Genomic DNA, 26,735 nt, shown 5'->3' on the forward strand with positions numbered 1-26,735 from the left:
TCCGCTGCCAAGGAATCGCACCTCAGTTCAACAGAGGAATTCGGTCGTTACTCATCCGTGCACAGCGAGCCGCTTATCCTGCCATCTCCCCCACCCACCTACCCCTAATGAACGTGCGCCTATTTCTGCACATCCTGAAAAGTTGGAGATCACAAAAAAAGCATTTCCCTCCCTCAAGATATTTTTTTCACCATGAAAATAAGATAATTATACTGCTTTTCACAGAACAGCCTGAAGCATCATCAGATTTTAAAGCGGGAACTAAGACTTCAATTCCCCTTGTTTTCATCTACATTAACACTTAAAAAATTAATATATATATATATACACACACACTGTTCTCTCACACTGAACTTGGTGTCGAGCCCTGTGAAGACAGCTAAGGGACTATTTGTGCACATCAGCAGTCTAACCAGAAGTACCTCCACAGATATCACTCGTATTTGCAAGGATCCAGGCCTTGGCGTTTCCCGTCCATGGTGCCGTGATCACCCGTGCGACATACCAGATCTCACCAGCTGGTGCTCTGCCCACCAACTCTCAGGATGACATTCCTGTCACCCATCAGCTTTCCCCCAGGATTCCAAAAACCTACCTCAAGTGCTACTTCTCAATGCTGCCAAGGGAGTCAAAGACTGGAGACTTTGTTGATCTGTAGTATTTAAGGAGCGTGTGGCTGCTGCTGTGCTATACTACGGTATAAATCCCCTAAGGGATTAGATGAGTGGTTTTTCACTCAGTGGTTGGCAGGCCCCTTGGGAGCTCACCTATTGCCACTTGGTATTTACTATAAAGAGTTATGCACCCCTACTGGATGAATATGAGTTTTGCTTGTTTGTTTTTAAGAGGTTCACCCATTGCAGAGGAGCAAAGGATCACTGGAAATGCTGTTTGTCCCACCTTGCTGAATTCTTTCCAAGAAAGTTCAGAGCTGGCTTTTGAGAAAACCTTAAACATGAATGCACTCTAATTTCTTCAGAGGAATGATAAAAACTTTACTGTCTCAAGCTCCTTGGATTTGAGACAGTATTTCTGTTTTCCTCCGATTGGTTTTCCTTTGCATATACAGCCAAGTTTAAATTAAGTCTTGTATTTTACGAAACATTTCTCTTGGAAGCCATGCAAGGCCATACATGTAGGAGCAGAACATGAATGTCTGCAGAACGGTGGGCTGTGTTTTAGAATGTAGCCGCTAAAAATCTTTTCTGCGGCTCACCAAATGTGAGCCTTCCTCACTGTAAACCCAGCGAGTCCAGCCTTTATGAGGAAGGTAACAACTGGAAGACGCGTGCTTTTTTGCCTCTGCATATGGTATCACAGACTGTTCTGGATTAACATACTCCTAAATCTAAAAAGAAATACTGAAAAAATATAGAGTTTGTAACTAGAATAATATTTTGGAAGTTAGTACAAAACGTGTTACAATGAAGAAGTGGCATCCTGTGCCACGTTAAAACTACACATATAAAGTTTTATACCAACATAGCTATGGTCAAACAGAAAAGCATGTAACAGAGCATACCAGGGTAAGCCACCAGCATCGTTAAAAAAAAATTAAAAAAAAAATCAACACTCAAAAAAGGGAACTACATAGCCTGCATTGAGACATTCACTTCAGAAACAGCTTCCGTGGCTTTAGACACTTGATTCCTGCCTGAGGATGGCAGACACCAGAAGGAACTGCATGAATGATCCTCACCTGCTTCTCAACAAAATCTGTGTCCAGCTCAACTTGCCAGGGCAGGCAGGCTGCCTAATATAAACAGAGAAGGATGGTAAAAGCAAGCCACTCGGGCAAAGAAAGAATTCTTCAAGCACCTGACCACAATCTGACTCCAAAGATCAGGAACTAAAAAAGGAGAGACAACATCAGAATAGTTTTCTGCTACCTCTACTGGTTACATTTCAAAAGGGGTAAAATCCTGCTGGAGGTAGAGTCAGTAGAAGTTCTACCATGGACATTAATGGGGCCAGAATTTCAGCCTTCATCTCTAATCTGTTCTAATGAAATCTCATACATTTGTTAGACCCTGTGCCTCACTCGGTCATCTTTGTATCAGTACTAATACTCATTCCAGGAGCATTCAGAGCATAAGGATCAGGCTCGGAGTTAGGCATCATCCTAACACACAGAACTGCTGGTCCCTTCTCCATGTTGTTTTACCAGGTATAGTTGCTCCTTATTAAAATTTAATTTTTTTGATTGTTTATATGGCTTCTTAAGTTTTCCCTCTTGACTGTTATTTCTGGGCAGATGCACAAAGCCAAGGAAGGAACATGTGGCTGGCTTTTCAGCACTTTCTTGCAGGCTTTAGTGGAAATCTGTTGCTGCAGCAGTATCTGCCACAATGTTTTCACCTTTTTTTTTTTTTTAATTTTGATAATACCAGTTACTCCTTTTATGTTTGCAATCTTTTTCATTAATCCTTGCAGAGTCTTATCCTACATGAAGGCAGAGCTAATGAACTCAAGTTTCTCCCTGCTATTAAGCTTAGCCCTAGTATCACTTGGAACTCACACCTGTTCTTTTGTTCCTTTAGCCCCGGTTTTTAAGAATTTCCATTTTCGCCTTCTTGCTTTTCAAGATTAGAAACCTGAGGGGAAGAACACAACATGGATCCAAACCAACAGTGTCAATATTTTAACTTGCATTTAATCCTCAAGACAGCTTTCACAACTCCTGTGAGAGAAGCATACATTGCAGAGAGGTAAGACATGCACAGTTGGGCCAAATCCTGCTCAGGTCCATTCTGTCTGTACTTGGCCTACACACATAAGCGATGGAAAAAAGAAAATCGATTTTGACTCATGCACATGTAAATCGCTATCACTTAAAAATTTCTTATGTACAATATTCTTAACCACTGCAGAAATAAAACTTGCTCACATGGCTTATGTATGTACTACAGAGAAACACAATTGCCCCAGTTTTGTCTAATTCAAATACATCATTTATGGCAACATGGCATCTGACCACCACACAAAATCATCCACAAAAATTAATTTTTACTCTCGCTTTTTTTTCCTTCTTCATAACTACAGGAGCTGACTTTGGGTGTGTCTGGATTAGAAAGATGAGAAAGACTAGACTTGGGTAGCATGTTATTTCCTTTTACTCTGAAGCTGAGGTTTACAGCTACCGTCACTGCAGATTCAGAGGCCACACTCCAAAGATGTGCTTTTTCCAGCACTCACAAGCCTCATTCTTGTGGTTTACAGTTCCTTGTTTTATTGGAATGTAGCTGTTGGGAGAGGTGACTAGCTGCGTGTGTAAGACCCAGTAAGTACAAGCAGTGCTGTTAAGGGATAAGGAGGGGAAGGGATGAAAGATGAGTTTTCCGAACTCAACTTTCTATTTAACATGTTATCAGGCAGGGTGCTTGCAACTGAGAGACTAGAGTAGCCTTTTTAACGACAAAACTTGAGAAGTAGAGATAATGTTTATTTAATGTGTGGGTTAGCAGGGGCATACAACGGTTAAATCACTTACACAAGTCACATGTTAAGTCAGCATTAAAACCAAGAATAGAAACCAAAAGTCATGCTTCCCAGTCTAAAGCTTCTAATGATTAAACTACATCCTTTCCTTTGGCCTGCTATATAGCACCTAACAGAGTACAAAGTATACCTCCATGACATTTTGACGTAGATATCTTAAAATATTTTTTGCAAATCAAACATGGTCATTGCACAGATATGCAACTATTCACATTGTGCGTTCATCTCGAAGTGGGAACAGGCACCCCCAAAACATACTGAATTCCAAAATCGAAAAGTACAGCTACTGAAATCAAGTGCTTCTAAATTACTCTAATTGAGAAGTGGAAGCTGACGGAAAACCAGTAGAACAAGAACCTCAAGGGAACAACTATAAGCAGGCACTTAACTTGTGAGTCTGAGAGTTAAGCGGGATCAAGTTGATGCATCACCTTTAAGGTAAACAACACAATTTTGTGCATGATGAGAGAAGTAATTAGCAGCCCAGGTAATGCCCTCAGTACAGGAAGAATGGATTGTGAAAACCTCAGGCAAATGACAGTTCAGTAGCTATAGATCAAATCTCAGTTAATGTATATACACGTGCCTACCTGGCAGCTCATCAAGCAACATTACACTGTCTAATCTAAATGAACTTCAGCTTCAATATTAAATTGTGTTTGTGCAGGCAGAAATTATCTAGTGAAAGAAAGGCACTGTGACAAGACGCGTAGAAGAGTTCAAAGGAATCTGATTACAGATTTTCTGATTGCAGAGTGTTTCCTGATAACTGGTTGCTAGAAGCAGAGTTGTGGTACCAATTCATTGGGGAAGTACTACAAAATCTGCCCCCCCCCCCCCCCCCCCCCGTAACAACCTAGCAGCAAAATTACTTTTTTTTTTTTTATAAAAAAGTGACAACTTCAACTCTGGATCCTAAGAGTGAGACAAAGATTAAACAAAAAAAAATAATTAAAACCAACTGTTGAAATTGCTCCAAGCAGCTTATGATAACATTTCTGGAAAGACTAGAAACCTTGGAAAGAGCCTCCCATGTGGTCCTTTTGGGTTCCACTTAGTATTTATGGAATTGCTTCAGCATTACTTCTACTTGTGCTCTCTCCTCAGACAGCCTCCTCCAAATGCTATGATTCACTGTTCAAGGAGTTTATAGCTCATTCCAGACCATGAGAACTGAGGTCTTCCACAAGGCCTGAGAGATTATACAGCCTCCACAGCAGAAAACTAACCTAAAACAATTAGGCATAAGTTATAATGCAGAGGACGTATTCTGTCTATCCTTAATAGGTGCATCTACCTCTTCTCACTTTACCAGCTTATCAGCTTCCCTGCTTGAAACCAATCCCCCATAGGGTATGTCAATCACAATTTTGACCAAAGTTATATTTTCTCCCTACATAGTTAGGGATCCACTGATTTCAGTGCTTTCAGTTGCAGTAGTCCTGAAACCTACTTCAGGTATTAGTAACTTTATCTGTATAGGACACAGATAGGAGGTAACAAGGGTGCAAAGCAGCCATTACTTCTAAATAAAGAAAATGCTAGTCAAACAAACAGGCAACTGTTGTTTACTTCAGCTATTTTCCTTCACCAGCAATATGTTTTAGAAGTCATTCAGTGTTTAACACATAAAAAATGATTGAGAGAACTAAAGTAAATGTCCTTTTTTTTTTTTGTGGCAATGTTGCTTGCTGAATTTTTCCACAAGTTTCACTGCTTAAGTAAGAAAAAAAAATAGTAAGTCTTAATCAGCATAAATGTAATAAAACCTGCCACATATACTTCCATTTCACTATTGAAATATTCAGAGGTTCAACACTACCAAACAGGACTAGGAATAGGAGGCTCAAGGTATCCAGGACAAAAGAACCCTTGCACAACACGGGAGGTTGAGTCCAGCTCTAACCTCCCTCCCTAGCTCAAAAAAAAGAAAAAAAGGAGTGGGAGGAGGTATTGGGCTAAACATGGCAGTTCATCTTGTATATCAATGGGCCACATAAACTCGCAGCAAATGGCCCTTCCTGACACTCTTTATCTGGTTTGCATACCCAAACAACACAGTCCACGTTGTTATGCTTCCACTTTGCTAAGAGCTTATCAGAAATACATGCTCAGTGTAAAAAATAAGTATTAAAAAACCACAAACATAAGAAAACCCACATTACCTTATCAGATGCGGAAAATTACTATCCGTTTTATCTATTTTGCAAATAAAGATATTGAGACGTAATGGCAAAGAGATACAAATGAAAATGGTCTCTGGCAAAGCAGAGACTCAGTGTCATGACTCAGCCCTAACATATTACAATAGTGTAATCCTTCAGTGCTATTTGAAGCATACACACTACAAAAGGTCAACTCTTGTTAACAGTGCATTTGCACACTGGATGTGTCTAAAACCAAATTTCTGCTTCTGACTCCAGAAAAGCAACAAGAGTAGTAGGTGGTGGCAGTGTGTGTACATAGAGATGTTCAGAGGAAGAACCTCAACCAGCTGCGCAGTAAATTTTCAGTGCACATAATGCAGACGCTCAGGATATAAACAGCCCGAGTCATTTGATACCATTCACAACAGTAATTCTGAAGTTACATTTTTTTTAAAATGGACAAAGGAGTTTATTGCTTATTTAGAAGTTAAGCTTCTTTGCTACTGTTCAAAGCTGCAACTGCCACAAATATATTTAACTAAGCACACAGTGAGGAATGAAGAAAACTTGGGAATCAAATCATTACTCCTGCTCTGTGAACTTTGCTTCACTAAGCAAAAAAAAAAAAACAAAAAAAAAAACTGCAGCAAACAAAATAGTCTCTGACCTTCCAGAACAACATTAAAAAAAAAAAGCCTGATCTGCTTATGTGGGCAGATTTTGGCACAGGGTAAACATCTGTGTTTGCTCCTCAAATTGCATAAGTCACAAAAGAATCTCTCTCTCTCTTCTCTCTCCCTTTTATCCAGGACATGCTTTTAAAGCATTGCACTTTTATTTTTCTTTGACAATCTGAGGCAGGTTACTTTCTCCACATGGAAGTGCAAGCTCTGGCGCAAAGTAACCACGCCAACTGCTTGTAATCTGGTATCTCTGAGGGAGGAACGGCCACATCCTGCAGCAAGCACACGTACCCTTACGTAACCACCAAAACCGCAGCTCTAGCCTACTTGGCTTCTCAAATATTCAGCCAACCATAGCAGCATCTCTGCCCTCGGCCAAAGCTAAAGGTGAGCCCTCAGTATCTCAGATCTCTTCTGGAAACGGGCCCAACTACTTAAGGGAGCCAGGCAAAGCCTTCAGCCACAGCACGCAAAGGGAAAAGCGTTTACAGAAGATAAGTTAAGGAAAACTGGAAAGAACGCCAGCCCCAGAGCGGACAGTCACATGCCAGAGTACAGCTTGTACTGGCACTCCGGTGTAGTGCTTTGGATCAATAACAGCTGTAATAAAGCACATATTGACTGATAGGCTGCACAGATGCACAGAGATAGCAAAGGACTTTTTTTGCTCTCCCACATGCTGATGCTGGAGCCTCGAGCAATGATCTGGCTCTACCTTTGTGTGTTTATTTTATTTCATACTTTTCAAAAAGCTGCTTCTGTGGGCTCTTTGGGGTCTCTCCCCCCCCCCCCCCCCTTTAAGGAATTTAAGCACCTTTCATGACTGCCTTAAAAAAATGCTACAAGTATTGTGCACTCAGTAGTGCCTGACACACGCCTCAGATATCATCCTTAGCTTGTTTGCAAGGGTTTGATTTCAGTGAGGAAAATCAGTGACAGCAAAAACATCCCAAACCTTGTAAAACGTAACGAAAGACCAAGATCACCAGCTGGGCAAGCCCTGGCATTTCTTGCGAGCAGAACAGGTAGGTATTGAAAATGTGTACATCTGCCACACGCTGTCCCCAGGGAGGGAGCCCCATTAACCAAGTAAGCAGGGTAACCTTCAGAAAGCAATCAACATCAGCTGTTTTAAATCCTTTAAAGGTGTCGAAGATATCCATACACAAAATTCTATATTTTTCCATTAAAAAAGAAAAAAGAAAAAAAAATAGACCACTAAAATCAGGCCACAACATACACACACTTATTTTATACAGGTATTGTATAGTCAGGAACTCTACGAGCCCAGCTAAGGGAAGACGACACTGACATTTGTCTTAGTTTTAAAACACCTTCTGTGTACCTACAACCATTGAAAGCAAAAGTATGAGTTGAAATTCTCTCTTCCCTGGGAATAAGTGCTTGTGCCACTAATTACCAGAAGCTAGGATTTTTCCCTACGAGGGATTTCTCCCTCCCTATAAGCCTAGGTCTTACAATCATAGAGAATTCTACACAGCCCTTCCTATTTAAACTTTGATACTTTCTAATAAACTGAAGTATCAAACACAACACATTGTACTCAGTTTGAAGATCGTCTCAACCTGAACATCAAACAATGAATTAGTTGACAGCTTAAAAGATGCATGTTATCTCTAGCATATGCACCAAATTAAATCATACTTAGCAGGTGTCTACTACACTAACCCTGTTTACATTCCATAGCACAAAACAGGCACGTTCAACTCTGAAAACTTAAGCCAGGACTGAGAGCATTAAGCACAAGAAAAGCCAAAAATGTGCTGAGTTACTGAGATGAGGTTCAAAGGATTTTGATGTCCAAGGCTACAAACGTAGCTCAGATAATTCCTGCTCCTCTGCCTAGTTCTGGAATAGCTGGAGCTTACTTAGCACGATTGCAACATTCCTTGACGATCTGCAGCTCTCAGTTTTTGGCATCATCTGAACTGCTTCAGTCTGCATAACGAGGTCACGGCTTCGGCTTCAGCCCAGTGAAGCCAGATGGGATGGTCTAGGGCTACCTACTGGTTAGGTGCTTCCACTTTCTGCAAGGCCGATTTCGCAATGCCACGCTGCAGAGCCAAATGGCCTGCTTTTTCTCATCCAGCTTCATGACTCTTACGTGCTTTTTGCACGGTGTCTCAGCTTTAATAAAAGGAACTAAGAGCACACAACTTGGCCTGACTTTGGGGCTAAGTCATTATATACCATATCTTTGTGCTTACTAATCTTGTTCCAACTACTTCTTTCGTTTTGTTTTTAAACTGCAGGAAAAAATACCTTAATGCTTGCCTTTTTTCCTTTTTTTTTTTTTTTTTAAGGTAACAACACTTATTTTAGGTCTGAGACTTGCAGAGGACTTTTGCTAGATCTGTTATAGACAAAGGACGCTATCTAAATATCTTAAATTTTTCATATTTTTAACCTCTATTAATAATACCACTACGGTCATCTTACACTTCCCTAAAAAGTTCTGGTTTTTGTAGGTCTCAACACTTAGCTTGCAAAAACAAAAAAATAACATTTCTAAGAGATGAAGTTCATAGGTGCATTACACTGCTCTACAGTGACAACAAGTCCGATGAATTTCCTCAGGAAAAAACTTTTGCAAGTAACAAGTGAAGTTGCAATATTTTTTTTCCTGTGTACGAAGGTTACGTCACTGTTATCTCTTGCATACAGACGACACTAATAACGGTGTTGCCTGGACTTCAGCTAAATTATCAGTTTCCTTTAAGTAGCCGGAGGGGAGAAAGACAGCAAGAATTCTGCACAGGAAACTAGGAAGGCTTGGTCTTGAGTCTGTTTTTAAGATCCCTTCAGTTTAGCCTCTACACTTTATTCTACAGGTTTTCATACACAAAAAGATTGCTCATTTGTATATGCAGACCCAGTATCTGCATACGCAGCCACCCAAACTGGTGGCAATATGTGGGCCTAGCACCTGCCCACACGAAAGCTGTCTCAGGGCAAGTTCTAGCTGTTCAGCACAAGCAGCGTAAATGGTCTCCACCCTTTAAAAGACTGCTCTTCCCCTTTGGTGAAAATGTGTATTTTAACCCTGAAGTCACCAGTACTCCAGGTGAATCCTCCATGCCTGTGCAGAGGCACCCTCTAAAGTTAAAGACTATCTACCCATCCCACAGGACCCTGTCCACCAGGTAGCAGCTAAATGCTCTGGTCCCATTTGTGACCTGAAGCTATGAACCAAATACAGGCAGTGCGAAGAGCATTCTAAGATTTCTACACTAAAACCTGATGACTTTATTTTAACAGGTAAAACATGATGAGCTCCACCAACTGCTGAGGCATTTAGAGATCACCAGTCCCACAGAGAAAACACTAGTAAATTGTTTATCGCTGATTTATACAGAGATGTAGAACTTGGTATGCCTTACTACTGAACCCACAAATAGATTTCTGTCACTTTGTGCTTGTTTAATTAATTTCATATATTAAACAAATTAAACTGAAGGATGCAGTGAGTCCTGTGGGGCAACCAATAGCTATGTCACCAGCGGTTTGCTTCTTTTCCATTCGGAGAAGCCCTCTCAGTTTTCTTTTACCGACAAAGGATCATAAAAGGATGAAAGCCGTGATCTCACTAGCACAGAGGAAATCAAGGCAGACTTCTATTACGTTGGGATTAGTGAGATAATTCAAGAGAAGAATTTCATAAGCAAGTTCCTGAGTGAAAAGGAGCCCAAATTTTGTGGGATCTTCAAACAGAACACCCCAACTCAGCTTTTCTTTGTGAGAGGACCAGAAGAAGCCCACAGCCAGGCATAAAGCCTAGGAATATTTGTAAATTCATTCTGAACTTCATAAGTGCCACCTTCTAGAAAAAGATGATTTATAAAAACTAACACTTAAATGTGTTTTAACATATCAGATCAACACTAATGACTAATCTTTACTGATTTGCTGTATTTATATAGAATGTCATTTGAGGCAATTGCAAGCTTGTATTAAATAATTTTTTGGATAAAGCTATTCTACTAATATATTTCCTTCTTGTATAAAATAATACAAAAGACATGAGTGTTGATGTTTCAAGAGGTTAAAAAATAGAAATGTTATTTTTACTTAAAGAATAAAAAAAAAGTGTCTAGTCTGCAACTTCCTTGCGAGGGGGAGCAGAGAGGCAGGTGACCTATTCTCCGTTATCACCAGTGACAGGACCCACGGGAACGGTGTTAAGCTGAGGCAGGGGAAGTTTAGGCTGGACATCAGGAAGAGGTTCTTCACCTAAAGGGTGGTTGCACACTGGAACAGGCTCCCCAGTGAAGTAGTCACTGCACCAAGCCTGCCTGAATTTAAGAAGAGACTGGACTGTGCACTTAGTCACATGGTCTAAACTTTTGGGCAGACCTGTGCGGTGCCAGGAGTTGGACTTGATGATCCTTATGGGTCCCTTCCAACTTGTGATATTCTACGATTCTATGATTCCATAGTATTTTCAATATTATACAGGCTGTTATGAAGTTAACTCCATCCCAGCCAGAGTCAGTATATCCACAGTTTTACACACATTTAGGTCCAGAGACATCAACTGGATTATTGCCATATATAAAATTAGACATAAGCCTTTGTCAAACTGGGTGTTTATACACCTGAGGCAGTTAACAATTTACTGTGGGTTTTCTTGTTCACTTGCCTTGTTTAAAAGACTCTTTTTTAATTTTTAATTATTTTTTAAAAGAAAGTAATGTAACAATGATTCCTAATCTTATGGAAATTGTTCTTTAGTTACTATTTCTTGATAGGTGTTCAGTCCTTACAGAGTGTTATCCCTACTGCGTGTGCATATACCTTCTTGGTCTTACAAGCAACAGAATGTATAGATGAAATATTTCCACTATAAAATGTATACCCATTTTTGTTTACTAAAAAACCCCACAGATATATCCTAATTATGCAAAATCATCTTGTAATAAACTTCTGATATTTTTGGAGCTCTATTTGAATTTTAAAAATAATTCTTGGCATTAATTTTTCTGTTTCATAAGAGTACAAAGAATTTAAGCATCATATCTTCCTCTTCTACCAAAAAAAGAAAAAAAAACATATATAAAGGGCAATTCTGTAGCTATTTTGTGGTAAATGATAAACCACAAAGTGTCCCTTAGTGGATGTGCAGAATGTATAATCCAGAGTTTGGCATGTCCTCACTTCCTGACACTTTTCCTTTTTCATCTATGTAAGGACTGCTGACTGCTACATCTCATGTAGGCACACAACTTTATTCTTCACTGCTTTAGGTGCCAGACTTGAGAATGAATAATTATTCTGTTCTAGTATTACAGTAGCAGTTCTGAAAGGAAAAATGCATGAAATATAAAAGTTGAAGGTTAATGCCTCTCCCTGTCTTCTTTACCCTGATTTCACAACATAATAATTAGAATCTTCTTGGTATACTCCATGAAATGTTAAATTTGCCCCATGATAGAAGGTCAAAAGTATTTCTTCCATTTTCATTGATGCCAGCATTCATAGTCAAAATTAAAGGTCAAACAAATCAAACAACTTGCATCTCATGCAACTAAAAAGAAAATGGAACGTAAGTTAATGGCCAGAACATTTGACTCCTTCACTCCAGGTCTCCCTGACCCTTGTAGTGTTTTTACGTGTATGTTCAAATCTGTGCAATGATTGAGCTAAACAGCCCTTTTTGAATGAAAAGTCATCTGATCAACAGCAAAGCTCCAAATATCTAAAGAAAAAACTGACTTAAAGAGCAGAAATCAACTACACAAATTTTCCAGCTAAAGGCATTAGCTTGAACCCAGAATCTGATGAACTACCCCTTCCTGTAATAGCTAACTAAAGTACCACAGCATTTTGCTAATATATTTGTAATCTGCATGGTTGAAATAAATAGCACTTCTCAAAGCATCTCTGCACCAGAAATCACAGGCTAGGTCTAGCTGCCAAAACACTAATGCTATGTTCCCTCAAAGGTTGCTCTGCCTCAGACAATATAAAGTTTCCACAGCGAAATTGTCTGCCACTAATTGAGGGGAATCTGTCTTTGCATTCATTTTGATGCTTATTTCCTCTTTTGTTGTTCCTCCTGGAAATACCTTCATGTTGTTTCCATTCCTGGCAGCTGATCCTCCCAGCAGCTGAAACAACAGCAAGAGACAGGAGTCCCTCAGACTTCACTGGCCATGCAAAAGCATCACGCTGCTGGTCCCCTGGTTACTAAATGGGGCGTAGTTAGCTGAGCAAGAGCACCCTCTTTCTGAGGGGATTTTTGTGCCAGGGAGCCTTGCTGGTTTTCAGAGTGGGTGAGTATCCTGTGACTGAATGAGATTTGGACTTCTGCAGCCAGCTCTGTGTTATAAACACATCGCAGTCTGAAACAGCTGTCTAGACATTCATCAAGCTGTTGGGTTTCAGCCCTCCATATTTGGTCTTCATGTCTTTAGGCTTGCTTGGTTTGGACAGGCTAAGTATTATCCTTCCTTTGACATCCTTGATACACTTCCAGAACACCAGTGCACTCTCAGTCACTCTTTCACGAGACTCCCTAGTCTAACTGCTGTTCTGAATCAACCAGTACCTCAGGACACTGATTTTCAGCTTATTTCTTCAGGGGCGCATGGCTACAGAGGCAAACCAAACCTTAACTGCATGCAACTTAATATCTGTAAACCTCCATTGTAAGGAAGCACAAGCAGTTCGTAGCTTTAGGTTTAAAAATGTCTTATATACTAAATACACCCGTGTACATACCCACCTGATTCTCTAAATAGTCTATAGAGTGTCCAAGACTAAAGGTTAAAGTCCTCCAGGAAGTAAGTATACTGTTCTCCCTACTCTACACAAAGCTTCTTCTCTGAAGCAGAAGGCCCACAGACACCAGCTTTTCCTTACTTCTCAGTAACTGTATAGTTTTTTTTTCCATTCCAAGTCCCTCCAAACACGTCTAGCAAAAGACCTCTATGACCAGATTTCTTTTTGTGGTATTTCACAGATCAGCTTTGAAATTCCTTCTTCTACCAGGTAAGCTTACACCTGCTGACTTGGCAGAATGGATTTTCTTTTCTAGTCACCACTTCTACCCCCTCTGTTAAAGAGAACACCTATTCAAATGTCAGCGACTTATACTAGGCCAGGCTCCTAATAAACAAAATCCAATGTAGAGACTGTTGCATCTTTTTTTCTTCCACTCCCAGGAATCATTTCTGTAGGGAAGGCCAATCACTACTCTCAAGTAACAAAGTCACACAGGAGGAAAAGAAAAAAAGAAAAAAAAACACAGAAACAACTGTGAAACAAGACTTGTGGAACACTTCATAGAAATAATGCAGAGCTGGCCTCGTTCCTTGCCTCATAAAGCTGAGATTTCTCTGAGTGCATTTTCTCAGTTATTGTGTACTTTGCAATAATTAAAGAGAATTCAGAAAGTAAATGTAGTTTACTAATTTATCAGCAAATAGACATTTGCAAGTCCTAAACCTCAGTAAATACTGAGCTTTATACTTCAGAACAACTTCTGTAGCGAAGACAATCTGCAGAATCAGAGAGAAAGCAGTAAGCATATATATATATATATGTAAAAAAGCAGTAAGTATATATAGTTGTTCAAATTGATTGGCTTTACTAAGAAACATTCAGAGAAAAATTATGATCATAATTCTTTAAAAGCATCCATGCCATGGTTTGGGCTGAGACAGGAGTTACACTATCAGTATTCTTGCAGTTTAGAAGAAAAGCCACCATATAAAAGCAAACAGCCCGAGATTTTAACCACGAAAGCTTTCCTCTGGAGTTCTATGACACCGGTGAGTGCAATTCAGTCTGCAAGTACAATTCCATTGAAGTCACTGTCATAAGGAATAGCTCCCCTGTTCTTCAGAGGTGTGTTCCCTCAGTACAGCAAGAGGCCCTCACATTTATTTTAGTGATGAAATTAATATCTACTACTCTTTTAACTCTGGAAGGACTATTTCACTCCAGTCCCCATCAAGAGAATTCCCTACTAAACTTCTATCATGTATATCTGATAACATCAGAATTTGGGAGGTAATGCTAAGCATCTGCTTTAAGAACTAACACACCAAACTGCTATGCTGAAGAGCTGTATTTTTCAGCATGCTTTATTAATGATGGTAAGGTCTAAACTGAGTTTGTAGGCTATCATTTATTAAAATGCTGTTCTGTTGAAAACAGCACCAAAATGCTAATATTTAAGCCTATTTTTAGGACTCACACCTCACTTTAAATGCTGTTTTTGGAGGTTGTTGAGAATACAGCACAATCCTAACTATGCTTTCATTAGCAAGTGGTGCAGCAGAATCAGAGCAAGTCTATTGAGCAAAATAGATGTTGCTGAGAGCCAAAAACCAACACTACAGGTTTTTCTGAAGAGAAGGGGAAATACTTTAAATTAGCTCCTGGATTAATGACCTGGACTGAATGACCAGTCTCCAGGACTGACTGACCATTAGCAGTTAGAGCACTTGAAATATGCTCCTGTAGCATGCCTTTTGGGTTTGTTTAATCTAAAAGGAACTCATTTTTTGTTCTCAGAGACAATTCAACAACACAAACCAAAGCAAAGCAAGCAAGGAGGATGGAAAAATTCATGTCACCAAGGTACCTCTCAGAATTAACACATTAGCATATATGATCAGCAGAAATGGTTGAGGCAGAAACCTTTTAATACAAAAGGAAAGGACAGAGAAACAGCAGGTTTCCCATAAGGGTTCTGTTTTCAAATGCTCTCTGTGCTTTAGTAATCTAGTACCTTTTCAGGCACATTACAAACCAGCAAACTTTGGAGTACCCATCTACAAAGCGCAAACAGGTTGCAGCCCAAATGTGTGTTCAGAATTGGAGTGTATTAAGGAAACTTAAACAGGACTGTGGTAAGAAAAAATAATAGAAGAAAAAGTTGCAGTCAGTGCTCAGACATTTTCTCTTCAAAATAAAAGCATTTGTCCATAGCAATATGGACACAGATGTTTTCAGGTATAGAAATAAAATACAGATGCAGGAGATTAAGTGAGCTTTGTACCAGTATATGGGTCTAGATTGTCTCAAGAAGAATGAGAATCAGATTCTGCTCTTTGTTTCACGTGTGTACCACCACTAAAGCACCAAGGAGTTCTCTAAACTGCAAGTTCATTCATTATTATGTCTAAGGAACATAACCCGATGAGTCTGACCATTCAGCATTCATCTCCATGAAAATCAAAGGGTGTAACAAACCAGTTTAATTAAACAGGATTTCTGACATACTGAACCACTGTCATCTCTTCTCTGTAAAATGAACCTAGAGCATCATAGCTAGAGCCCAGGAGCTCAGATTTCTGTGGTCTGAGGCCAAGTTCTGTAAAGCACAGAGGTATGACCCTGGTTCAACTTTACAGAAAAATTATTGAGCTGTGGGAACTTAGTGAGCTAAAACAATGCAAGATAAGAAGTACTAAGAAGAAATAAAAAGTAAAAACAAAAACTAAGCTTTCTTTTTTTTTTTTTTTTTGAGTTGGCAGCAATAACTTAAGGACTCAAGACAAATACTGCCATGAAAAGGTGTAAAACCCTAAAGAAAAAAAAAATGTCAGCAAGACCAAGGAACAATTTGTTCCAGGAGGCAGTAGGGGCCAATGCCTGACTAGCCAGAAGAAACTCTTCAGATGCTTGCATTAGGAATGGTACACACATTACTGGTTGGCCAAGCAAGATGCTGTTATTACCTACAATGTAATAGCCAATAAATGATTACTGGATATTCATCAGCTGTGTATACTCCCTTGCAGGTCTCTATGAACAGTAAAGATATTAATACCTATCAGTATCAATACTGATACCAGTAGGCATTGCTACCTAGAGACATCAATACCTACCAGTATTGATGCCCATCAGTTTCTGAACTTTGATGTTGATAAGCATTGATACCTACCCATATCATTACCTTTTAATATCAAAAGGCATCAACACCTTTCATTTTTATACTGTTTTTAAACCTACTGAAAAGCATTAATACTATATTTATTGATGCTGCTCAACTTTGGTAACCATTTCAATACTGATATGCATCATTAGGCACTGAAAGAGAACAATACCTAATGCAAGCGATGGATACCTATCAAGGTCAAGGCCTGTCAATACCAATCACAGTAGCAGTAGGCATCAATAGCTTTCAGTATCCATAGGCATCTATACCTATCAATTTTAATACTGATATTAGGCATTGTACTTACTGATATCAATACCTATCAGTATAGGTAGGCATTGTTACCTATCAATTTCTTTACTGATTTTAAACTCAACAGGCATTGATACCGATCAAATTTTATACCTATCTAGCTTTGCATGGCAACAATTTTGAAATTCACATCAAAACTGACATCACTACCAATTGATATTGCTACCTTTCAATAGCAATAGGCATTAATACCTGCCTTTTTTTTTTTTATAGCTATTGATAGGAAAGGTACCAATAGGTATTTCAAGACTGATTTCAATAAGCATTGATACCTATCGATACATATCCATACCTTTTGACAGACATAGGTACTTATGGATAAGCATCAATAGACATTAATACCAATTGATAGGCATCAGTACTTATGAATTTTGGTATAATTTCAATAACCTTTTTCTTTTTTAAAAATTCTTCTTAAATCATCAGTACCTACCAATGCCAATATCTCTGTATATTGAGAGCCATCAATTCATATAGACATTTACATTGTGGCCCAAGAGCCGTATGAAGTTCCAGCATGTGTGTTATAGGTGTTATTATTTGGTATGGAGCTTGTTCGCCTCTGCTATATCTTCCGGAGCAAAAGCGTAGAGGAAAACACTTATTACTACAAAAGATGTTTTACTAGTATTTCACATTCACTATCAGATGAGTAAAATCCTGTACTGCAAAGGTCAGTGAGCATGCGCAAAATCAAAGGCACAGATGCAGGGGTCATTGGTCAACAACTGGTCCTTGACATTTTTATACAGAGGACAAAAATATAATAATTTTATTTCCTTATTTCGAGGAATTCTGAGTACTTTGGTATTCCTCCAATTCAAACTGGTTTTCTTGGAAGTCAATTCTCTTTTTAACAGGCCAGTTTCCCTCACTCACCACTCCAGATAGCCGAGTTTCAGCCTGCAGAGGCATACTTCCTCCCTTCAGACTTTGTAGAGCCATTAGTTCTATTTAGAATTCTCTGTACAGTATTTGGTCCTCTGATATGCCCACGGTTTTCTTTCTGAAGGCTGACAACGAGGACACCCATATCAGCTTCTTTCCTTTCAGATGCAAACATCATTTCTCAGTCCCACACATAAGCCTCCAAAACCAGCAGGGTGAGACAGACACATTCCCACACTGCTGCCTAAGAAGCTACAGTGCCACATAGAAAGACAGTTGGATTTACTCTCATTATTTCTCATTCTCAACATTTTGCCAACTATAGCTTTTGGTTTTAAATTTGCTTATATGTGACTACAGGAAAACTGATAGCTACAAAAAGTATTGCTTGCTCATGTTATCCTAACAGGGATTCGTGTTGCAACCAGGGTATCAGCATGTGTGGTCTCACTGGCACCTCCTGAAGAGGCAAGTTTTCAAAGTTCACCTCTTGCCTGCTACAGAAGGCTAGAATCCCCAGACTAATGCTTCTTGCTGCTTGTAAATGTCACCATGGTATCTCATTACCACAACTAGTTTAAAAAAGTCTGACATTTAAAAGATACCAACTTAGTGATCACCTCCCAACTACGCACACCACTGATTAAGTACAGACTAGCAAGGAAAACCCACTTTCTAGCATTTTTGACAACCTTCCCTCAGCACTTTGTTTTTTCCAAGGCCATTCCCCATGCAAACAGTGACTCTACCCAATTCTAGTTGCCTTACAAACATTAACGAGATCTCAGCCTTTGGGAGCGTAGCTGCCGGCCAATACTGGATCCGGGAAGTTGAGATGGATCTAACAGGCTATATAATAGGCTGTAGCAACGCCTGCCACACCAGACTGGGGAATGAAAACTAAGACTGTTCTCCACCCTTATGTAACGTATACCAATATAAATGATATCCTAACACCTGTGCAGTTGCTTCATTACAAAAATGGTCCTGAAGCGTCACAAAGGATTTTAGTAAGAGTAGTTCTCACAAGTTATAGCAGACTCCTTTATGAATATTTAACTACAGAAGTGGAATGATGCACTTTGTAACAAAATAAGTAAAAGACTAAAGGGATCAAAGAACTGAGGAGAAGACCCTTAGCTTTTAGGTATGTCACATCATGAAGTAACTTGGCCCAAAGCGAGTGGTTCTGTGTATCTGAGGGTGGTGCTGAAACTCCTCACACCTCCATCACATTTGGTTTGGGAGGGTTACTTTGGATCAGAGCCTGGCCTGGCAACAAAACAACTTCACAAAACACATTGTTCAATGTTCTGAAGGGAAGTCATCCTCCAGGGCTTCATGCCCTAAACTACAGGTCTCTCCAAGGAGCACTGCACTGTCTTCTCATTTCTCACAAATTTTCAACACCCACATTAACATCATTCATGAAAGATCCCGCGTGCAATGAGTCTATTCATACTATTTCCAAGCACCATTGTAGCTTGGAAATGCCCAAAACCATGTCCCTACCCTGCGCTGGGACAACATGCTCTTCAAGAAACCATGGGGAAGAAGGGCTGCGGAAGAGACTTAATCCTGCAACTGCAGGGGAATGCTGGAAGGACACTAAGTGAAACAATGCTTGTTTTCTTACACCTTTTCTCTAAGGAAACAAGAGCTAGAGCGTGCCTTCTGGGGAATCCTCACTGCCATGATTGCTGCTTCCTTCATCAGCCGGAGGTGCCCAGCCTGACACAATCAGGCTGGTTGAGATCATCGTCCTTCAGACACTGAACACCCAGCAGCAACATTTTTGCACATGTACTGATGCAGCCAAAGTCCATTAACATATTAGTCCCATGTTCTCTTCATCCTGCCACAAAACTCCAGGTACTCACATTCCTGAAAGCAGCTACTGTGAGTGAAACCTCGTGGTCCCTGTCTATTACTAATTACTGGCTAACCAGATTGCAGAGGTCAGAATGGTAAATCGTCGTCTGTGAGGCCATATTGTGTTATAACGTTGGGATATCGATGAAAATATCTTTGATATTTGATCTCCAGAGACTTCCAGCTTCGAGGAGGGACAGTCAATTAGAAGCACATCACCACGTAGGGCAGCAGTGTTTGGTATTTGCAACTAAACAGTACTGATAACACGCTAGTGTTTTGGCTGTGGCTGAACAGTGCTTGCACAGCAGCATCAAGGCCTTCTCTTCTCCTCACTCTGCATGCCCCCTGCACCAGAAAGTAGGCTGGGGGGGGACATGGCCAGTACAGCTGACCCAAACTGTCCAAAGGGATATTCCATGCCATGTAGCGTCATGATCGGCAATAAAGCTGTGGCGTTTTGTCTTCCAAGGCAGCCATTGCTCAGAGACTAACTGGGCATTATTCTGATGGTAGGAGATGAGTGAGTGCTCTTGCATCACTTATTTCTCCCCCCACTCCTCTTTCCTTTGCTTACAACACTGTCTCTAAGTCAATCCATGATTTTCATTTTTTTACTTTTTGCTTTTGGTCTTCCTAATTTCTTCCTCATCCCTCTGAGTGGGGAAATGAGCAGGCAGCTGTGTGGATGCTTAACTGGCTGGGGTCAACCACAACAGTCATAAAGCCATACCCCTTTACCATCGAGCTACTAAGAGAAAGGGTAGGTGATGGGAAGCTTGATAAGAGCTGTCAAAGCAGCAGCCTTAGCACGGCAGAAGGAAAATCAATATCAGTTAGGGAAGCAGAGGGCAGAGCCAGCACTGGGGGCTCTCAGCAAGAAGACTTTTTCTTTTCCTCTTTTATTGAGACATGAACATCTGTCCCACCCAACCCCCCTTCTCAAATCTTTGGGGGGGGGGGGGGGGGGGGAATTACCCATTTGTCCTTTACCTAGTATTTTAGCTGAAATTTTATGTTCAGAGAATACAAATTCTCTTCTTACCTCGTGATGGCCCATCACTATCTTGTTTCTCCCCTCCCCAGTGCCGAGTGCATAACTTTAAGTAAAGGCCAAGAAATAAAAAAGGAAGAAAACCTGCAGCTAAACAGGAAATGTGGCAATAATATTCAAACATCAACATTTTGCTTCCTGGGAAGCCAGCATGGTCTTTGCTAACAAGACGAAGAGCCAAAGGGGCTGGGGGCAAAGTGACCCAAACTTACAAAGACAGACCAGTTACAAGCACAGAAGGGTAACGTGGCCAGCACCACAACTAGAAATTAAGCTTAACAGGGCCTGCCGGCCCGGTCTACAGAGGGGCTCTGAGGACTGGGCCTGAACACCACTCAGTGCAGGCCCCTTCTCAGCCCTGGACTAAGCTTCTGCTTCCTCCAGATCCTCCTGCATCCAGCCTGCCCCAGGAAACAGCCTCTGCTGGGTCTGGAGAGACAGAGAAGGCCTCCAGCAGAAACTGCTAATATAGACACAGACTTCATCTTCCCTTTAGTGCTGCCATCAGCAGGTATTTGCTCTCTTCTCTATTTAGAAAAGGATCACTGCTTTATTGTATTTGTATGTGGAGAACATGGTATTTGAGATCTACAAACTTGCTTGCCCGCCATTCTAAATCAACTGCACCCACCGGCCAGCTAAGAAACAATCCCTCTTCCCCCATCACAACAGGTCTCCAAATACCAGTTTAATCTCATAGGCTAAGCATTACATAGATACTGAATCTGATGTCTAAATTATGGTTTCTGTTGAACAGTATCTAAAGGCTAAAAATAAGGATTAGACTCCCTTTGTAGTGGACAAATATGGTACCCACTCCACTCCAACCGAATCCCAAATCAGTTCCTTGAGTTCCAGTGCTTTCAGAGTAAAGAAAGCCTGTAAAAATTAAATTCTTTGGGAGAGTTGGGTAGAGCATGTTAGGTTTCTGGTGGTGGTGGTAGTGGTGGGGTTTTTTTGTTTGTTTGTTTGTTTTGTTTTCAAAACCTTCTCATTCAGAGTCAGGGTTGAAGGATACATATATGGCAGTGTGAGTAAACTTGTAAACTTATTGCCTATGCTACACGTATTTTAGATACAACTTGAGATTCTTCCACTTTTTTTGAAGTCTTCAGCTTCATCACCGAAAAAAGAAAAAAAAATCACTGTAAAACCCACATCCTCAATTCTGCAGTTAAACTAAGAAGGGTCACGTGCAATGTCTGACCTGTATAGTCACACGGCACACGCACTTCCGTAAGTGTGCTAAAGCTTTTCAAGGGCACAGGTTCTATAAAAAGAGCAAAGAGTGGGCATCCCAAAAGGATTTCCCTGCCAAGTATAAATCTTTCCATAACCACATTATTGGCCACAGCTCTCGTGCATGGCTCAGCTGAGAAAGCCTTTAATTACAAAGCAGTACAGATCTTCTCATGGATTTAGGAGCCTTTGGAGAATGAAAACAGAGAGCTGCATTTCTGCAGCTAATAAGAACACACAAAAATTCTTTTTCCGAATAAAGCTGAAAAGCTCAAATAGATTTCAGCATCCTTGAGATACTGTAGCTGCACCCAAGGTCACTTCCAACTGATGCTGGTCTCAGAGGGAATTTCTTTAACTACTGTTTGCTAGCTTGAAGTCACTCCTACTTTTTGTCTCAATAAATCATTGTATTCACACAGTCACCCAGCAGTAGCTGTGGCCTGGAAAGCCCGGTCTCATCACCATATTGGTATCTAACATAATTCAGATAACCAGCACAGAGCACTCCAAAACATGCTAAGTTAGTCTTACCTAAATATTTTGTCTAGGATATAGGCATGTGTTCCCTTGAATATGGTAAGCTCATTTTTGATAGACTACCATAGCTACAATTACATTCAGACCAGTAATTTCAAAGGTTTTTTTGAAAGCCAATGAAAAACTGACCACAGTTTTAATAACCTTTTCCAAGCTTATTTTAAACACAACTTCTCCATTGATCTAAGCCAGTCCCAGGAATCCTGGGGGAAGACTGAAGAATCAATGAAATTAACCTCTTGGCCCTCCTGGACTCTCCATCTGCTTATCCGCTCTTAACTTAGGATCAATACATATCTTTGCAAATACATCGCTTCCAGCACTGCTTGAAACTTCACTATTATTATTGTACTTGCCTATTCGCCTGCACCATGTTCCTAGTCTGTCTTTCCTGTTTAGTAACTTCTTTAAAGTGAGGATTTAGATTTGCAGTCACTAGATGTGAAGACTCCATATGGCAGAATGCAATTTATATTTTATCTTAAGATATGGCACCTCTGTTCAGCTCCCCCCGTAAAAATGCTTAGGTTACCACGTTAACACTAAGACACTAAGAGATACCATATATATATACACACATATATATGCATGCTAAGGCAAGCCTGTAACATTTACAAACATTCGAAGTGTGTTTTTAGTTCCAGTGATGAGTTTAGCACAAGAGCATTACTCAAAGATAAATTCCAGCTTACTTTGCTGCCTCCTAAACTTCTGGTGTGAAGTGCCACATGCTTTGCAATTCTTTCTTTTTCTTTAACAATAGTCTTCGTCAATTAATCTCAAATTTGGGGGTGGGGGGGAAGAAAAAACCTACACAGCAGTTCCAGCTTTTAAAACACTCTTTAATATTAGAGTTACTTCAAGTACTGTGAGCCATCTGGAGCATTATGGCTCTGTCTTGACTGCCAGAAATGGGTTTCTTTTGTTTATTCACTAGTAGAGACAGTTTCTAGTCTACAGAGGGTCTTTAGTCTTATCACAAAACAAACTAGATAGTCAGCCATGAGCAGACAAGTACAACGAACCCTGTCCTTAAATACCTCATAGAAACAGCTTGCTTCCCTTGGGATTTCACAGTAGGTAGTTCATCTACCACAGGTATACAAAGCCTCAAATCACATTATTGCTGGTGTTGCAATTGCTTTTTTCCCTTTCTTTTATTTTTCTGTAAAGATAAAGCCCAGTACTGGGGAACAATTTCTAACGATTTTTCTGGAGAAAAAAATAGACTTCATATAGAAAGAAAAGGACATCTTCGTGCATATGTTTTTCAGCATTAAAATGGGTGATGCAACCAAGGACTTTTGTCTTCGTTTTCAAGAAGCATGCATGTAAAACTTTATGCTAATACAATACATGATGCAAATAGTTTCGTGTATGTAGTACATGTGTAATGATTTCATTACTCAAATTTAAATCAAAAGTAAGAACATCAGGTTGTTAAATTATCACTTCTTTCATTAGAAAACAAGCACAGAAGAAAAGTCTCTCTCTTTCTCAAAAAAAACCAACTACTCACCAAAGAAACAAAAAACACATTTGAGACAGAGCCTTCTTGGTACCCTTAGCCAGACACAAATGGAGCCGCCTTGTTTTACAAGGCGAGCTGACGTCTGTTGGACTGAGGCAAGCCGGTCCTGTCCCGATGTGTCCTCACACTTGCAGTGTAACCTGCAGCTAGCAGCATCCTCAAGGGCAGATCCAATAACTGCCTGAGCCCAGAGCAAATCTGTCTCAGCAGTAGAAAAGAAATCATGCCATTTTAAAGCAGATGTATGCTCTTATCATTTGCTTGGAAAGCAATAAAATAACTTGCTCTTGCTTAATTGATCTCCACTGTTCAGAGTAAAAACATTTGCTTCAGACATGGCCTTTACTGTCAAGCTACTTTAGCACCTCTATTTCCCCCTTCTTTTTCAAGGCTGTGAGAATATTGCTTTTGTGTTATTTTCACACTGTGGGGAAGCTTCTACTGGGAAAGGTAGGAGAAAACAACTAAACAAAGCCAAAAATCAAAACAACTCCTTTTTCCTTTACTCCTGTCCAGTAACAATCATATAGTGAATCTCTGTAAATTTATTTCCTTCTCTATTTACTCCTCACAGCTTTTAAAGTAGAAATTACCACATCTAAAGAACTGTGATGTTCTCCTGAATTTTAAACTTGCATCCACAGGATAGAAGAAAAGCAGTCCAATGGATTTTTGCCCCAAACCAGAAAGAGGTTAACAGTTACAACCTTACTGGACTTTTTCTCCATCACTAGATTGGCTGAGGTTACAACCTGCCATTCTTAGTTATGGCTTCTCCTGTCCTGACAACTACCTCGTGTTCAACTCAAAAGACGTCTACAAAGCGAGATGACATCGACATCCCAAAAATACACCTTTAATCATTTTTTGACATCATCTGACCACAGCATTTTAGGAGCTTATTTTTGCCTATTAAATTATTAGAGCCTTAGGGAAATATGCTGTAAAGTATTTGAGAAAAGCGTGCGTCTATGAAAGCCAAAGCAACCAACAAACAACAAGCTCTTTGCACCAGACCGCCAGCAGCTGAGCACCATGGCAGGAGTTCTACTCAGAGAAGGCAGATGTGCGCTCTCTGCTGTGGCTCCCCACTTTGGGAACTTGCTCTCCCCACCCCCTACAAACTAGTTCTAGTTTATTGACTTCCAGGACACACTAAAAGGCCCATTTGTTTCCCCTAGCTGTGAGAAGACTGGGAGGACCCTGGTGAGAGATCATAAAATCGGCTCCATTTTCAGTTACAACGGTAGTGATTTGTATGTTAATAATAGGGAAACCAAGGGAAAGGAGTCTCCAGAGAAGTCTGTACGCAGAACTATTCCCAAAGTGTGTCAGAAACAAAGCCAGACACTTAATTTCTAAACATTTAGTTGTAAAGAAAGAAATCCATGTTGGTGCCTAAATAAAGGCTATTTTCAGAGGTGCAGAGTTCATTTTAAAACTAAAACTTTAGCCCAGCTGTCACTTTTACAGAACACATATGATACACACACTATTTTGGATTTGACCAGGTAGGAAGATAAAACAATACCAATAATTCAACTAATTTAATGTGTGTGCTCAATTTAAGAGTACCAAAGGTCTGCATTTGCCTACACAAAGTTTTCCAGTGCTCCACCCTTTTTAAATGTGGCAGCATGACTTTGTTTCATTATTTGGGTCAAAACAGAGATCTTTTATCCACTAGGTGCTGAACATGGATGAAATTAGCTAAGTGGGAGGGAGGAAGATGAAGCAAAGCATTCTATTTAAAAGCATTTCTCTGTACCTGTCTGAACATGAGAAATTTTGAATGACTTATCCAGTCACCGACAACTCCTGTTAATGTTCTAGCCATAAATGGGCAGAGCCCTGCAAATTTAGGTGAGAAAACAGAAGCAGAACAGAAAGAATTCCTGACAGTACCATCACTGAAGGAGCACATAAAAACCAGGCGGTGACAGACTACAGCACCTTCCACAGCTCACAGTAGAAGCGGGGGAGCTAGTAGAGGCATCATGGCAGGCAATCTAACACACACCTTGGAATCACAGGCAAATTCATGTATGAATCACTGCACCTCCATGCATAAAAAAAAGCATAAAATAAGATTTAAAAAGTAACTGTGTTGATGGAAGAACCCAAGGAAAGTGAAAGCGCAAGAAAGAAAGGTGTAAGATCAACAGCAAAATAAATTTTGTTTTTGAAGACGACTTCCAGAAAATAAATTGTATACGTTAATTTTGTTTTTTTCAGAGTCCTTGGGGCTCATTATTTTAAATATGCTTATTAGCTGGAATGTAGTTGAGAAAATCATGCACATATTATACTCTAGAGAAAGAACAGAATGAGAGGTAATTGCTGCAAACTTTCATCACGGATAAAGGTACAATAAAGACCTTCCCTCAAGGAAGCACATCAGTGAGAGTCTAGGATAAAAGGTGTGGTGGTAAGATAGAGACAGACACTTGTTCTGCCTGAAAAAAAAAATGGCTAGAACAATTTGCAGCATTTGTTGCACAGCCTTATTCTTGCAGTAGAAAGCCCTTTTTCAGTTAAATCGGAATAAAAAAATATCTCATTTAACAATGCCATTTCTCTAGTGGCCTTCTGTTTAGATATGAAGGCCGATTATTTCTCCTGCTGGAATTAGCCAGAGCTATAATGACAGTATCAAAATTTATCTTCAGGAGATGATGGCTGAACTTATCAAGCAACCACCAGCAAAGAGTTCCTTGCTGAGGGTAGATAAGTTCCACTTCTCCAAACTGCATATTTTATAATCTGCTTATACAGCAGCTCATCCATACAGCTGTCCCCTCATTTTAAATCCACCTGCTGTTATAGCTGCTTCCAGTGTTGATAGCTGATGTGCAATAAAGTGCTGAACTGGGTCTTCCGGATAAAGATGGGTGAAAAATACACGAGCTCACGCTATTCTGAAATTAAAGGTAAAGAAAGCTGTTTGCCTTTCTGCTTAACTAAATGCTCTTACTTCATACCCTTTTAGAAACCCTGGGACAGGAGCAGAGAGAGGCAAATTACTGTAGTAGGAGCATGATGCAATGCACTGCATATAATG

At 40.0% G+C, this 26,735-nt stretch overlaps 1 protein-coding gene across 3 annotated transcripts in view; it reads right to left on the reverse strand.

Annotated features, from left to right (window-relative positions):
* Positions 1 to 26,735, reverse strand: part of JADE1 (jade family PHD finger 1) — a 105,981-nt gene that overhangs the window by 44,490 nt on the left and 34,756 nt on the right. Inside the window, exon 1 of one of the 3 annotated variants that reach the window (XM_080589459.1) lies at positions 22 to 80. The exons of the other annotated variants lie outside the window; for them this stretch is intronic. The gene's annotated coding sequence lies outside the window, so the exon portion shown is untranslated. Of the gene's footprint in view, positions 1 to 21; positions 81 to 26,735 lie in introns of those variants that run through there. 3 annotated transcript variants of the gene reach the window in all.

Source organism: Anser brachyrhynchus, assembly GCF_964034855.1.
Source record: "Anser brachyrhynchus genome assembly, chromosome: 4".
Taxonomy (NCBI): domain Eukaryota; kingdom Metazoa; phylum Chordata; class Aves; order Anseriformes; family Anatidae; genus Anser; species Anser brachyrhynchus.